Below are 16,651 nucleotides of genomic sequence, written 5' to 3' on the forward strand. Positions count from 1 at the left end.
CAGATAGACTATCTGCCTTTCTCTGCCCATGAGCAAGCAGTACAGCCAGAGGCCTTCCCCCTTTGGTCTTTTGTCTCTAGGCACTCTTTCAGGCACTCCAAGCTGTGATGTGTCTCAGGGGTAGAATAAAGAGAGTTCCCAGAATTAACACATCCAGAGAGAGACAGAGAGAGGTAAGAGAAGCTGAGTGGGGATGCCTTGCCTACTGATACTCTCAGAAAAGTGGAAAACAGGTACCTGGTATGCTCTGCCAATGCCCTGAACCTGTCCACATCAGGGGCTCCCATCTGCCTGAACTGCCTTTCCCAGGGTGTGGTGAAATCCTTTGGCCACAGCCAGAGGTGGCCACTGTGTCACAGGTGACAATGGAGGGCCCTGTATCATCCGCCAGGTGGGCCAGATCTCTACCGTTGGCTCAGTAGTTGTCAGCTAGCCCATCAGAAGCTCCTCCCACTCTTCTGAGGCTTGTCTCCTTGGTGACAGCAAACAAGCCTTAGCTTCGCCCACCCGATGTTCACTTAGCCTGCATGGCCTGCTGACCCTCACCCCGTGCTCTGTGTTGTCAGAATTAATGTCCACCAGGGCAGAGGTGTCACCGTCTGGAATAAAGGGTTCGGGCCCTTTCCTGGGACAGAGACAGCTAAGGTCAGCTTGTGCCTCGATCTCTAGTGACTTGTGACACTGCTGCCAGTGATAGACGGTGACTTTGACATTCACATATCCCCTGGTGGCAGAATGATCATGACAGGAGGAGAACTATCGCTAGAGAGCACACATTCAATGAGGCACCAGCCAAGGGCCAGTGACCTTACTGGGCTACGTAGAATTGAATGGTGAGCCAGTCTAGGGCCCAAGACTCCCTCCTGTATGTGGCAAACAGGTCATCCACATCCCCACGTCCAGAAGCCTCTGGACTGCTGGGGCCCTGGCTGCCAGGGTTTTGGCCTTGTCTTCGGAGGCCAGCTACACCCTGTTCCACCAGAGGCAGGGGACACGTACAGAGCAAACATTTGAAAATGGCAGTTTCACTTCATTTTCTCGGAACTACCTTTGGCTGAGTGGCATGCTTTTTTTCCTAGTAGCATAAAACATTCAGAGATAAAGGCAGAATTATATGTGCAGACATAGTGTGTGCTGAGGTGATGAGGTTGAGACCAGGTTGGGATCTTTAGTCTCAGGAGAGGCCCCTGGCTGGTATCGGTCAATCTTATCTACCCTTTCCACTTGGCGGGGTTTTCCACCGTACAACGTATCAGCAGAATTAGTAGTCGCCAGAGGGGCTTGCATCTGCCCACAAGCTCCACCTGGCCAGGGTCTACCCGTGGTGTATTTCCCATGTCAATCATCAGTATCTAAGACCATCCCGATAGACTACCTCATATTCTCTGGCCATGGGGAACCGGTACAGCCAAAAGACTTCCCCCCTTTCGTCTCCATTCTCTCTCTCAGGCACTCATGATGTTTCTCAGGGGTAGAATGAAGAGATTTCTCCAAATGAACACATCCAGAGAGAGACCATAGATGCTAATCGAGGTCACCATGTCTACTGACATCAAGTAAGTAGAGTGCAGGTACCTGGCCTGCTCTCCCAGTGTCTTGAACCTGTCCACATCAGGGGTTTCCACCTGTGAAGATATTCCCTGATGTGCTCAATTCCTGTGGCCAAACCAGAAGAGGCCATTGAGTGTCCATGGACAAAATGGAGGACTCTGCTGAACTGGCCAGTTAGACCGGACCTCTCCTCTTGGCTCAGTGTTTGTGACATGTCCCATCAGAAGTTCCACCCAGCCTTCCTGTGGCTGTCTCCATGGTGATTGGGAAAGAAACCTTAGCCCCACCTACTCGGCCTTTACCTAGCCACCTGGCCTATTGACCCTCAGCCAGACCCCTGTGTTGATTCAAAATATAATGTCTGCCAGTGCCCACATGTCATCATTTCCTTTGAAGGATGAAGGCCCTTGCCTGGGGCAGAAGACAGTCATGGTTAGCCTGAGCCTACATAGTGACCTGTGACACTGCCGCCAGAGATAGAATTTGATTTCCTCACTCACATATCCGCTGGTAGCAGATTCAGAGTGGTTGGAGGAAAAATGTACCTAGAGAGCACACATTCAAGGTGGCACAGACCAAAGTTCTACTCTGTCCTGTAGGGTCAGTTATGAGTTGGAATTGACTCAACAGCACACAACAACAAATGTATGATGGAAATTGAGGAGTACAAAGCTCCAAGAAATGGTCCTCCCTTCTGGGTCAAAGGATGGAGGACAGAGAAAACAGAGATCCAAAACCTTGGAAAAAAAGAAGTCTGGGAGGAAGATTGTTGGTGGAATAAGGACTGTGAAGGGCTACCATACATACTGAGGAATCTGAAGTGTAATGTGCATGCCTAAGGATGGAGACATGCTCATAAAAAAAAAAATACTGACAAGGCCTTAGGCTTGCACCTCTGGCTGATCTTTGGGCTCCATGCAAACAGGAAGCGAATGCCAAGGCAGAGTTTTAGGCAGTCTGTGTTAGCATTGAAAGGATGTCCCAGTTCGGAGCCAATCTGCAAAGACTGGGAGAGTATTATTTTTTCTTTTTGGGTACAAGCATTTAAAGAAATCACTGTGAGATCATGAACTCACCATTGAGATAACAGAACAGAAACTTCCGTGGCCAGACATGACAAGGAATACAAGCTTTGCAGAAATAATTTGGAAGTGTCACTAAGTAAATGGATGATTGGCCCTCAACAATTAAAAAAAAAAAAAAAAAAAACCCCAATTACAGGAGAGAACCGCCATTTTCATAACCATAGTATATTATTTAAAATACCCAGAGTTTTCCTCCTTTTCTCAACTTTTAAGTCTTGTTTGATAGGCCTGTCCAATCTTTGCCTGAAGGGTGAACCTCAGGAGTGACTTCATTACTGAGCTGAAATGGTGTCCAGGGGTCATACTTTCAGGGTTTCTCCCATCTCTGTTTGGCTATCAAGTCCTGTCTTGTTTTTTGTTGTTTGTTTGTCTTTGTAGTCCTTTATTTATTTTTTAAAGTTAACATTCAAGTTCTTAATCCATCCGCAATTAATTTTTGTGTATGGTAGCAGTTAAAGCCCTGCTTTTATATCCTCCGTAAGGTTAACCACATAAACCAAATTTCTTGTGACACTTGTTATTTTTATTTTAAATAATACTTTGTTTTTTTAGGATTCCTTAACTGGATTGTGTTTGTACCTTCATTGACTTTTATTTTTCAACTCCCTCCACCCCCCTAAAAAACAGCAAGTACACAAAACGTAATTTTCTGTACATAAAAAGCCTGAGATTTTTCACTACTAATTAACAATTAAGTTCTTAGGGAGGCAAGAGTAATGGTTAGATATAAGCTCTTTAAAGTCAAATAAATTGGGTTTGAATCTTATGTCTATACATTTCTTAAATTTTTATCTCTTTAAAGGAAATTATTTAACTCATATTTCAGCATTTTTGTAGTAATGAAATAAAATAATTATCTTAAATCCCTTACCATGAGAACTGACATAAAATCTCAGTAATTTGCATATCTCTTGACCCACACAAGGAAGAACAAAAGATTTAAGTAATATGCTGTAAAATGTCTTGGATTTGAATCTGTAACTTTTTCCCTGATGTATCTTTGAAATAAAGCCCAAACCCATTGCCGTCAAGTCAATTCCAACTCATAGTGACCCTATAGGACAGAGTAGAACTGCCCCATAGAGTTTCCAAGGAGAGCCTGGTGGATTCAAATTGCTGATCTTTTGGTTAACAGTCATAGCACTTAACCACTATACCACCAGGGTTTCCATCATTGAGGTAGAACCGCATATTTTCATGAAAGAGGAGTAAAGAATGCCTATCTCATTCTACAGAACTAAATGTATTTTTAAGCCCTTTTCTCATATATGATATTTTTAATTCCAGTTTTTCCAAACTAAGCATGTTCTTCTAAGAAAATGTTTTATTACAAAGAACAGTAATAATTAAAATATATTTAATGTATGACTATAAAAAGATGTCCTAGAAGAGGTCCAATCCTTGTAAATAATACTCAGGGTGTTTCGTATATTGAGATCGCTCTAAAACTGCTAAGCGACCAACCAATACATATGTTGAAAGTATCAGGAGTACTCCTAAAATACCGTAACCATTCTTATCAAACTATTGTACTTAGTTTTGATCTGCAGCTTCTCAGAAAGCTTTCAGTATGTCTCTTTTCAGAGATGATTTGTAATAACTTAATAAAAGGAAAATAAGACAATGGTGCACTGCAGAGAATATACAAATTGGAAAAAAGATGATATAATGTATGTTGTTCCCAAAATATAGGGCATTGAAGCCTACAGTTTGAGAAAAAAGATTGGAGTTGGCATGTTGGATAGCAGTTTCAGCATCATATTTTGTCAACCAAGTTAGCACTTCATACACTGTGGAAAGGAGGTTTAAGTTCCCTGCACTCAACCTTTTTTTTTTCCCCCTTCAGGTTATCCCCTCATCTCATTTCTAAGTTTGTATATTTATTCTTTTTTTTAATGATTTTTATTGAGCTTTAAGTGAACGTTTACAAATCAAGTCAGTCTGTCACATATAAGCTTATATACACCTTACTCCATACTCCCACTTTCTCTCCCACTAATGAGTCAGCCCCTCCAGTCTCTCCTTTCGTGACAATTTTGCCAGTTTCTAACCCTCTCTACCCTCCTATCTCCCCTCCAGACAGGAGATGCCATCACAGTCTCAAGTGTCCACCTGATACAAGTAGCTCACTCTTCATCACCATCTCTCTCCTACCCATTGTCCAGTCCCTTCCATGTCTGATGAGTTGTCTTCGGGAATGGTTCCTGTCCTGGGCCAACAGAAGGTTTGGGGACCATGACCGCCAGGATTCCTCTAGTCTCAGTCAGACCATTAAGTCTGGTCTTTTATGAGAATTTGGGGTCTGCATCCCACTGATCTCCACCTCCCTCAGGGGTTCTCTGTTGTGCTCCCTGTCAGGGCAGTCATCGGTTGTGGCCGGGCACCATCTAGTTCTTCTGGTCTCAGGATGATGTAAGTCTCTGCTTCACGTGGCCCTTTCTGTCTCTTGGGCTGATAGTTGTCGTGTGACCTTGGTGTTCCTCATTCTCCTTTGATCCAGGTGGGTTGAGACCCATTGATGCATCTTAGATGGCCGCTTCTTAGCATTTAAGACCCCAGATGCCACATTTCAAAGTGGGATGTAGAAAGTTTTCATAATAGTATTATTTTGCCAATTGACTTAGAAGTCCCCTTAAGCCATAGTCCCCAAACCCCCACCCTTACTTCGCTGACCTTTGAAGCATTCAGTTTATCCTGGAAACTTCTTTGCTTTTGGTCCAATCCATTTGAGCTGACTTTCCGTGTATTGAGTATTGTCCTTCCCTTCACCTCAAGTAGTTCTTATCTACTACCTAATCAGTATATAACCCTCTCCCTCCCTCCCCCCTCCCCCCTCGTAACCACAAAAGTATGTGTTCTTCTCAGTTTATACTATTTCTCAAGATCTTATAATAGTGGCCTTATACAATATTTGTCCTTTTGCTTCTGACTAATTTCACTTAGCATAATGCCTTCCAGGTTCCTCCATGTTATGAAATATTTCACAGATTCGTCACTGTTCTTTATCGATGGGTAGTATTCCATTGTGTGAATATACCACAATTTATTTAACCATTCATCCGTTGATGGACACCTTGGTTGCTTCCAGCTTTTTGCTATTGTAAACAGAGCTGCAATAAACATGGGTGTGCATATATCTCTTCGTGAAGGCTCTTATTTCTCTAGGGTATATTCCGGGGAGTGGGATTTCTGAGTCGCATGGTAGTTCTATTTCTAACTTTTTAAGAAAACGCCAGATAGATTTCCAAAGTGGTTGTACCATTTTACATTCCCACCAGCAGTGTATAAGAGTTCCAATCTCTCTGCAGCCTCTGCAACATTTATTATTTTGTGTTTTTTGGATTAATGCCAGCTTTGTTGGAGTGAGATGGAATCTCATCGTAGTTTTAATTTGCATTTCTCTAATGGCTAATGAGCGAGAGCATTTTCTCATGTATCTGTTAGCTGCCTGAATATCATCTTTAGTGAAGTGCGTGTTCATATCCTTTGCCCACTTCTTGATTGGGTTGTTTGTCTTTTTGTGGTTGAGTTTTAACAGAATCATATAGATTTTAGAGATCAGGCGCTGGTCGGAGATGTCATAACTGAACATTCTTTCCCAATCTGTAGGTGGTCTTTTTACTCTTTTGGTGAAGTCTTTAGATGAGCATAGGTGTTTGATTTTTAGGAGCTCCCAGTTATCTGGTTTCTCTTCATCATTTTTGGTAAAATTTTGTATTCTGTTTATGCCTTGAATTAGGGCTCCTAACGTTGTCCCTATTTTTTCTTCCGTGATTTTTATCATTTTAGTCTTTATGTTTAGGTCTTTGATCCACTTGGAGTTAGTTTTTGTGCATGGTGTGAGGTTTTGGTTCTGTTTCATTTTTCTGCAAATGGGTATCCAGTTATGCCAGCATCATTTGTTAAAAAGACCATCTTTTCCCCAATTAACTGACACTGGGCCTTTGTCAAATATCAGCTGCTCATATGTGGATGGATTTCTGTCTGGATTCTCAATTCTATTCCACTGGTCTATTTGCCTGTTGTTGTACCAGTACCAGGCTGTTTTGACTGCTGTGGCTGTATAATAGGTTCTAAAATCAGGTAGAGTGAGGCCTCCCACTTTCTTCTTCTTTTTCAGTAATGCTTTACTTATCCGAGGTTTCTTTCCCTTCCATATGAAGTTGGTGATTTGTTTCTCCATCACATTAAAGAATGTCATTGGAATTTGGATCGGAAGTGCATTGTATGTATAGATGGCTTTTGGTAGAATAGACATTTTTACTATGTTAAGTCTTCCTATCCATGAGCAAGGTACGTTTTTCCACTTAAGTAGGTCCTTTTTAGTTTCTTGCACTAGTACTTTGTAGTTTTCTTTGTATAGGTCTTTTACATCTTTGGTAAGATTTATTCCTAAGTATTTTATGTTCTTGGTGGCTACTGTGAATGGTATTGATTTGGTGATTTCCTCTTCGATGTTGTTTTTATTGGTGTAGAGGAATCCAAGTGATTTTTGTATGTTTATCTTATAACCTGAGACTCTGCTGAACTCTTCTATTAGTTTCAGTAGTTTTCTGGAGGATTCCTTAGGGTTTTCTGTGTATAAGATCATGTCATCTACAAATAGAGATAATTTTACTTCCTCTATGCCAATTCGGATGCCCTTTATTTCTTTGTCTAGCCTAATTGCTCTGGCTAGGACCTCTAGCACAATGTTGAACAGGAGCGGTAATAAAGGGCATCCTTGTTTGGTTCCCGTTCTCAAGGGAAATGCTTTCAGGCTCTCTCCATTTAGAGTGATGTTGGCTGTTGGCTTTGTATACATGCCCTTTATTATGTTGAGGAATTTTCCTTCAGTTCCTGTTTTACTGAGGGTTTTTATCATGAATGGGTGTTGGACTTTGTCAAATGCCTTTTCTGCATCAATTGATAAGATCATGTGGTTTTTGTCTTTTGTTTTATTTATGTGGTGGATTACATTAATGGTTTTTCTAATATTAAACCAGCCTTGCATACCTGGTATAAATCCCACTTGGTCGTGCTGGATTTTTTTTTTTTTTTGATATGTTGTTGAATTCTATTGGCTAGAATTTTGTTGAGGATTTTTGCATCTATGTTCATGAGGGATATAGGTCTGTAATTTTCTTTTTTTGTGATGTCTTTACCTGGTTTTGGTATCAGGGATACGGTGGCTTCATAGAATGAGTTGGGTAGTATTCCGTCATTTTCTATGCTTTGAAATACCTTTAGTAGTAGTGGTGTTAACTCTTCTCTGAAAGTTTGGTAGAACTCTGCAGTAAAGCCATCTGGGCCAGGGCTTTTTTTGTTGGGAGTTTTTTGATTACCGTTTCAATCTCTTTTTTTGTTATGGGTCTATTTAGTTGTTCTACTTCTGATTGTGTTAGTTTAGGTAGGTAGTGTTTTTCTAGGAATTCATCCATCTCTTCAAGGTTTGCAAATTTGTTAGAGTACAATTTTTCATAATAATCTGATGTGATTCTATTAATTTCAGTTCGGTCTGTTGTGATGTGGCCCATCTCATTTCTTATTCGGGTTATTTGTTTCCTTTCCTGTATTTCTTTAGTCAGTCTGGCCAATGGTTTATCAATTTCGTTAATTTTTTCAAAGAACCAGCTTTTGGCTTTGTTAATTCTTTCAATTGTTTTCCTGTTCTGTAATTCATTTAGTTCAGCTCTAATTTTTATTATTTGTCTTCTGGTGCCTGATGGATTCTTTTGTTGTTCGCTTTCTATTTGTTCAAGTTGTAGGGACAGTTCTCTGATTTTGGCTCTTTCTTCTTTTTGAATGTGTGCATTTATCGATATAAATTGACCTCTGAGCACTGCTTTTGCTGTGTCCCAGAGGTTTTGATAGAAAGTGTTTTCATTCTCGTTGCATTGTATGAATTTCTTTATTCCCTCCTTAATACCTTCTATAACCCAACCTTTTTTGAGCAGGGTATTGTTCAGTTTCCAAGTATTTGATTTCTTTTCCCTAATTTTTCTGTTAGATTTCCACTTTTATGGCCTTGTGGTCTGAGAAGATGCTTTGTAATATTTCAATGTCTTGGAGTTTGCAAAGGTTTGTTTTATGACCTAATATGTGGTCTATTCTAGAGAATGTTCCATGTGTGCTAGAAAAAAAAGTATACTTTGCAGCAGTTGGGTGGAGTGTTCTGTATAAGTCTATGAGGTCAAGTTTGTTGATTGTAACAATTAGGTCTTCTGTGTCTCTTTTGAGCTTCTTACTGGAAGTCCTGTCCCCCTCTGAAAGTGGTGTGTTGAAGTCTCCTACTATAATTGTGGAGGTGTTTATCTCACTTTTCAGTTCTGTTAAAGTTTGTTTTATGTATCTTGCAGCCCTGTCATTGGGTGCATAAATATTTAATATGGTTATATCTTCCTGGTCAATTGTCCCTTTAATCATTTTGTAGTGTCCTTCTTTATCCTTTGTGGTGGATTTAACTTTAAAGTCTATTTTGTCAGAAATTAATATTGCTACTCCTGCTCTGTTTTGCTTATTGTTTGCTTGATATTTTTTTTCCATCCTTTGAGTTTTAGTTTGTTTGTGTCTCTAAGTCTAAGGTGTGTCTCTTGTAGGCAGCATATAGACGGATCGTGTTTCTTTATCTAGTCTGAGACTCTCTGTCTCTATATTGGTGCATTTAGTCCATTTACATTCAGCGTAATTATAGATAAGTATGTGTTTAGTGCTGTCATTTTGATGCTTTTTTATGTGTGTTGTTGACAATTTCATTTTTCCACTTACTTTTTTGTGCTGAGACGTTTTTCTTTGTAGATTGTGTGTTCCTCATTTTCATAGTATTTGACTTTGTGTTTGCTGAGTCGTTATGTTTTTCTTGGTTTTTATTTTGAGTTATGGAGTTGTTATACCTCTTGGTAGTTACCTTAATATTTACCCCTATTTTTCTAAGTAAAAACCTAACTTGTATTGTCCTATATCGCCTTGTATCTCTCTCCATATGGCAGTTCTATGCCACCTGTATTTAGTCCCTCTTTTTGATTATTGTGAGATTTTACATATTGACTTCAATGATTCCGTTTTGAGCATTTTTTTCTTGTTAAAATTAATTTTAATCTGTTTTTGTGATTTCCCTATTTGAGTTGGTATCAGGATGTTCTGTTCTGTGACCTTGTGTTGTGCTTGTGTCTGATATTATTGGTTTTCTGATGAATTTCCTTTAGTATTTCTTGTAGCTTTGGTTTGGTTTTTGCAAATTCTCTAAACTTGTGTCTATCTGTAAAGGTTTTAATTTCGCTTTCATATTTTCGAGAGAGTTTTACTGGAAATATGATCCTTGGTTGGCAGTTTTTCTCCTTCAGTGCTCTATATATGTCATCCCATTCCCTTCTTGACTGCATGGTTTCTGCTGAGTAGTCTGAACTTATTCTTATTGATTCTCCTTTGTAGGAGACCTTTCTTTTATCCCTGGCTGCTTTTAAAATTTTCTCTTTCTTTGGTTTTGGCAAGTTTGATGATTATATGTCTTGGTGATTTTGTTTCTGGATCAATCTTAAATGGGGTTCGATGAGCATCTTGGATGGATATCCTTTTGTTTTTCATGATGTCAGGGAAGTTTTCTGCCAACAGATCTTCAACTATTCTCTCTGTTTTCTGTTATCTCTCCCTGTTCTGGGACTCCAATCACACGCAAGTTATTCTTCTTGATAGAGTCCCACATGATTCTTAGGGTTTCTTCCTTTTTAAAAATTGTTTTATCTGATTTTTTTCCAGCTATATTGGTGTTAATTCCCTGGTCCTCCAGATTTCCCATTCTGCATTCCAATTGCTCGAGTCTGCTCCTCTGACTTCCTATTGCATTGTCTAATTGTGTAATTTTATTGTTAATCTTTTGGGTTTCTGAATGCTATCTCTCTGTGGATTCTTGCAACTTACTAATTTTTCCACTATGTTCTTGAATAATCTTTTTGAGTTCTTCAACTGCTTTATTTGTGTGTTCCTTGGCTTTTTCTGTAGATTGCCTTATTTCATTTCTGAAGTCATCCCTGACGTCTTGAAGCATTCTGTAAATTAGTTTTTTTATATTCTGCATCTGGCAATTCCAGGATTGTATCTTCATTTGAGAAAGATTTTGATTCTTTAGTTTGGGGAGTTGTAGAAGCAATTATGGTCTGCTTCTTTATGTGGTTTGATACTGACTGCTGTCTTCGAGGCATCACTAAGATATTGTAGTGATTTGTTTTATATTTGCTCACTGAGTCTTATCTTGTTTTGTTTTCTTTCAATATACGTAGATGGGCTACTAGATTGCACTGTCTTGATTGTTGTAGTCCTTGAATCACTTATGTCCTATTACCAGCTGGTTAGGGCTGTTACCAGATATATAAGCCTAAGAGTCCATTCACTATTCTTGAGTAGGATCTGATTTTGGGTCATCAAGTGTGTGTTCACCTATCCACCTAGAGAAGTAGTGGTGATAGTTGTGTGCACCAGATTCTAGTAGCAGCAAGGGTTCACACTCCGGGGGGGCAGGATGCTGACAGGCTTCTGCCAAGTGCCAGTGAGGTAGGTGCGTCTCTATTCCTAGAGCACTTTGGTGGGTGGGCTCTGCAGCTGTACCTTAGGCACCCAATGCAAGTACCTCTACAGATTGGTAGGTGTCACCCCCCTTAGGCCCCTAAGGCAGGAGGCTAGGTGGTGTGGGGGGAGCTTCAGCCCTCAGTTCCCTGTGGTGGGTCAGTGAGGGCTCTGTTGAATATGCAGAGGTATCAGACCTGGGAAACTTGTCTTTGCAGTAAATCCGCTAAAAAAAAAAAAATGCAGTCAGATCCCTATCAGAAATGCCTTTGCATTATAATAGCCACCTTGTTCCCTGTAGGGATGAAAGCTCCAGACTGTGGATCACATATGCTTGGCTAGAGCTGGTTCTGTGCTTTCAGTCCAATTAGGGAAGGATTTTTGGTCCCTGGGTTTTTTGTGGTTGCTTCTCTCAGGCCAGAAGAATGGGTTAGGAAAAGACCAAAAAAAAAAGGGGAAAGAAAAACCGCGGAGCAGTTCTCCCTCTGGCTCAGGAAATTCCAATGTTAATGAAGCCGCCTGGGAAGGGGAGGGGAGGGTTCAGAAAAACAGGAGAGAGTAACACCCCGAAATATAGACAAAAGTTACTTATCTTGCTTGGGATGACTATTTTATCTGAGATTCCCGAGGGGCGTCTCTCCTATGTGTGCTGGCTGGGTAGAGATTGCCCCCGAGGGTCAGGCCCGTGACCCGTGCTTGTGCTGTCTCAGAAGCCACAGTTAGTTCCTCCGCTCCCAGTCCACAGCCCAGTGCCAAGGTTCCCCGGCTGGGATGCCGCACTTCTGGCTCCAAAACCAGTCGCTGCCTCCCGGTGACTTCTCCTCCTATCAGCCGTGTCGCTGCGCTGCCTGCATGCACTGGCTGGGCTTCCCCTGAGGTCAGTTCAGGGGGCTAGGGCTGCGCCCTGTATTTGTGCCCTCTCAGGATGCCATGCTCAGATCCCCTGCGCCCAGTCCAAAGCCTGGCACCAAGGTTTCCTGACTGGGATGCAGGCTCCAGGCTCTGAAAATAGTCGCTGCTTCCCCGTGGTTGTTTGTTCTCAGTCTCTGTCACTCAGGTCAACTCTTCAGATCTGTGTTTGATGGTCAGCGTTCGTAGATTGTCATGTATGTGATCGATTCACTTGTTTTTCTGAGTCTTTGTCACAAGAGGGATCCGAGGTAGCTTCTACCTAGTCAGCCATCTTGGCCCCGCCTCTCCTGTCTTCCTTTTTAAGTTAGAATTTTGTTCTTCGTTTTTCTCCAGCTCTGTCCATGACTCTCTATTGTGATCCCTGTCAGAGCACACAGTGGTGATAGCCAGGCACCATCTAGTTGTACTGGACTCAAACCGGTGGAGGCCATCATAGATGTGGTCCATTACTCCTTTGGAATAATCTTTCTCTTATGTCTTTAGTTTTCTTCATTCTTCCTTGCTCCTGAAGGGGTGATACCAGTGGAGTATCCTAGATGGCCACTTACAGACTTTACGACTCCAGACGCTACTCCCCAAAGTAGAATGTAGAACATTTTCTTTATAAACTATGTGATGCCAATTGAGCTAGACATTACCCGAGACCATGGTCCCCACAGCCCTCAGCCCAGTCATTTGGTCCCTCAGGGAGTTTGGATATGTCAGTGGAGCTTCCCTGGCCTTGCCTTCTACAAATTGTGCTGGCTTCCCCAATATTGTTTACTGCCTTACCCTTCACCAAAGATACCACTTATGAATTGTCTATTTAGTGTTTCTCCAGTCCCCCTCCCTTCCCTCGTAACCATCAAAGATTGTTTCTTTTTCTGTATAAACCTTTTCAGTACAATAGTGGTCTCATACAATATTTGTCCTTTTGTGATTAACTTATTTCACTCAGCATAATGCACTCCAGATTCAGATTCATCCACGTTATGATACGCTTCACAGATTCATCGTTGTTCTTTATCATTGTTTAATACTCCATTGTGTGTATGTACCACAGTTTGCTTATCCATTCATCCGTTAATGAGCATCTAGGTTGTTTCCATCTTTTTGCTATTGTGAACGATATGTAATGAACATGGGTGTTCTTATGTCTATTCCTGTGATGACTCCTATTTCTCTAGGATATATTCCTAGGAGTGGGTTTGCTGGATCATATGGTATTTCTATTTCTAGCTTTCTAAGGAAGTGCCATATTGTTTTCCAAAATGGTTGTATCATTTTGCATTCCCACCAGCAATGCATAAGGGTTCCGATCTCTCTGCAGCCTCTCCAACATTTGCTATTTCCTGTTTTAGTGATTTGGGCCGGTAATGTTGGGGTGAGATGGTAGCTCATTGTGATTTGAATTACATTTCTCTGGTGGGGAATAGCTAGTGAATTGTGAGCATTACTGCATGTGTCTGTTGGCCTCTTGAATATTTTCTTTGGTGAAGTATCTGTTCATTTCCTTTGCCCATTTTTTTCTCCTTTTTTATTTTTCATTTTATTGTACTTTAGATGAAGGTTTACAGAACAAACTAGTTTCTCATCAGAGAGTCAGTACACACATTGTTTTATGACATTGGTTAACAACCCCGTGACATGTCAACACTCTCCACTCTCAACCCTGGTTTCCCCATTACCAGATTTCCTGTTACCCCCTACCTTCCAGTCCCTGCCCCAGGGCTGGTGTTCCCCTTCAGTCTTGCTTTGTTCCATGGACCTGTTCAATTTTTGGCTAAAGGGTGAACCTCAGGAGCAACCTGAAAGCGTGCCTGGGGGCCATACTCTCAGGGTTTCTCCAATCTCTGTCAGGCCAGCAAGCCTGATCTTTCTTTTTGAGCTGGAATTTTGTTCTACATTTTTCTACAGCTCTGTCTGGGACCCTAAATTGTGATCCATGTCACAGGAGTCAGTATTGGTAGCCAGGCTCCATGTTGTTGTTCCGGACTCAGTCTGGTAGAGGCAATGGTAGACATGGTCCATTAGTCCTTTGGACTAATCTCTCCCTTGCATCTTCAGTTTTCTTCATTCTTCCTTGCTCCCGAAGGGCTGAGACCAGTGGAGTATCCTAGATGGCTGCTCATGGGCTTTTAAGTCCCCAGATGCTACTCACCAAAGTAGAATGTAGAACATATTCTTTATAAACTATGTTATGCCAATCGAGCTAGATATTCCCTGAGATCATGTTCTCCACAGCTCTCAGCCCAACAATTCAGGCCCTCAGGGAGTCTGGGTGTGTCTACGGAGCTACCATGACCTTGTCTCATTCAGGTTGTGCTGGCTTTCTCGGTGTTGTGTACTATCTTATCCTTCATCAAAGCTTCTACTTATCTATTGTCTATTAAATCTTTTTCCATCCCCACCCCTCTCCGTGCCCTCATAACTATCAAAGATTGTTCCTTTTTGTACTTAAACCTTTTCGTGAGTGTTTACAGTAGTGGTCTCACTCAATGTTTGTCCTTTTGTAACTGACATTTCACTCAGCATAATGTCCTCCAGATTCATCCCTGTTAGGAGATGCTTCACAGATTTGTCATTATTCTTTATCAGGAATGTGGAACAGGGTGTTATAAAAACAAAAAAAGGGGGGGGACTATTCAGTGTACAAAAATATATATAGTTCTGGGAAATTAAGATGTATCAAAAGTGACAACTCAATAGCTGGATTAGAAGATAAAGTTGAAAAAAATCTCCCAGAAGGTATAGCAGAAAGGCAAAGAGGTAGAAAATTAGAAAACTAGGAGATCCAACTTGTTAAAAATAGGGAATCAAATGGGGGGTGGGGGGAGAGAGAGAAGGAGTTTCAGTGGGGGAAGAAAACATCAAATACTTCAAAAATTTTTCAGTAACTAAAGAATATCATAGCTTCCTGGAATTATGAATTACGGCATCAAAATTTATTCAAGAAACATCGAGAAGTTTATTAATTGTATTATTTTACCAACCGAATTTATATAATCACTGGGGGGGGGATTAAATTTACAATAGCCTTTATATAGTGTCAAATGTTTTTCTTTAACAGAAGGAGTTTTGAAAACAATTATTTGGATGTCATGTATTAGACAAAAAAAAAATTGAACCATGAATGGGGTTAACTGATTTTCTATTTAAAGTATCTGTTGGTACCACTATAGAACTGGCATCATTTACCCATTAATAGAACCAACATATGTGCACAAGAAAACTTGAAAAAATGAGCAAAATTAATTTAGAAGGCCAGCCATTTGATCTAATTGAAAAGTCATGTTTCATAGAGTGATATGTAATAGACCTGTGCTGTATATGTCAAAATGTCTTTAAAAAATACTGTCTTTGAGCAATGTTCTTAAAATAACCAGGAACTTTTGAAGTGGTTGCTGATGTTTCTTCAGCAGATATGTGCATTTAGATTTTCAGATTGTCAGTGATATCCCTGAGCTCCATGATGGACGGAAAATGTCAACAGACATTTTGGGAACTTACATGTTCATCATCAACTATCCTGAAACATGAAAATATAGTACTTAATATTTTACTAGACATGCACTTCAATTCGTAAACCAATTGCTACTAAAAGTATTTCTTGCAAAATAAAAAGTGTTACTAAACAAAAAATAACTAAATCATTGTAGATTTACACCAGACAAAAATGCTCATTCTATGAAGCAAGAGCATTCAAACTACACGCTAAGTGCTCTATGACAGGATTTCTCTCCGTCCCTATGTTTTGCCTATATTTCACATAAACCTAATATATAATGTCCCACATTCACTGACCATCTGACTGGCAGCCTGGTGACTTTATGCATCTTACAGGCCATAGCACAAGCCACTGAAAAACTACCTGCTAAATGAAGTAGCTGGCAGAAGCTTTAATACTTCTCCTACCAGGACCAGAGGCCATAACGAATTATCTAGAGATGCGTGATTTTTATTATTGATCATTCTGCATACTGTCCTTGGATGATAGAAGTTAGTTATATTGCACCGGGACAGGATCAGGAAAAAAGAGTTGGGGCACTGGTTATTGTCCATGTTTAATAACATTTTCAGCTGAGAGCTGCATGTGTATCTCACATATTACGGTACTAGATGGGAACATGCAAGAGATGGAAGTGCAAAACTGAGGTCTCTACTTTCAGCTTATGTTAGTTCTACTAATGACATTTCTTTAAAAAATGAAAAACCTTGGTCAAATATTAAATTGCATGGGGTGGTAAGACAAGAGGTGTAAACAAGACAGTTAAATCAGGATATTTAATCATTCAGTGTTACTTGTCTGATTTGCCAGAGCAAAAACCAGACGAGTTGGAGAATATTGGTGGTTAATCCTCAACTTAATTGTTGATGCCAATTGCAGCTGTCTTCCAGATCCATTGTCACTACTGGAAACTCTTATGTAGCTTTTGATTCAGTAAATGGTTTAAGTTGTATTCTATCAGCAAAAATAATCAGAAGCAGTTTGCCTTCACCTGGCAAGGACAGCAGCACACTTTCTCAGGACTATGTCTACAGACGATTGATCTATGACTATATTTAGAAACCAGGGAACTTTCATG

The sequence above is a fragment of the Loxodonta africana genome, unplaced genomic scaffold (assembly GCF_030014295.1).
Source record: "Loxodonta africana isolate mLoxAfr1 unplaced genomic scaffold, mLoxAfr1.hap2 scaffold_155, whole genome shotgun sequence".
NCBI lineage: Eukaryota > Metazoa > Chordata > Mammalia > Proboscidea > Elephantidae > Loxodonta > Loxodonta africana.